We start from the raw sequence: 327 nt of genomic DNA on the forward strand, positions 1-327 counted from the left end.
AGCTACAAATTCAGGCAAAGAAATAAATACTGCAACGAAAAGGGGGGAAGGGAAGGACACAGAAAAGGAGGAGAGACGGAGGATGAGAATGATGACGGATACGACGCGGAACGAGTAAGAAGTACAGGGGAATAAAGATGAGAAAATAGGACAACTCAAATTTAGAGCTACAGATCAACTCGCAAGGACCGACAGACCGACGAACAGACCGCTATGACCTATGACCGAAGCAACCTCATCGCCTGACCAAGAGATGAAAATCTTGGTCACTGGTATAAAGTGTCCCTTACATGTGCGAAGGGTGAGTTCCTTTTCATCCGGTTCGAG

General features: G+C 46.5%; 1 protein-coding gene across 1 annotated transcript in view; it reads right to left on the reverse strand.

Annotated features, from left to right (window-relative positions):
* Positions 1 to 327, reverse strand: part of LOC119586457 (glutamate-gated chloride channel-like) — a gene marked incomplete in the record, with an annotated part of 67,121 nt that overhangs the window by 35,532 nt on the left and 31,262 nt on the right.

The sequence above is a fragment of the Penaeus monodon genome, chromosome 21 (assembly GCF_015228065.2).
Source record: "Penaeus monodon isolate SGIC_2016 chromosome 21, NSTDA_Pmon_1, whole genome shotgun sequence".
Classification (NCBI taxonomy): Eukaryota; Metazoa; Arthropoda; class Malacostraca; order Decapoda; family Penaeidae; genus Penaeus; species Penaeus monodon.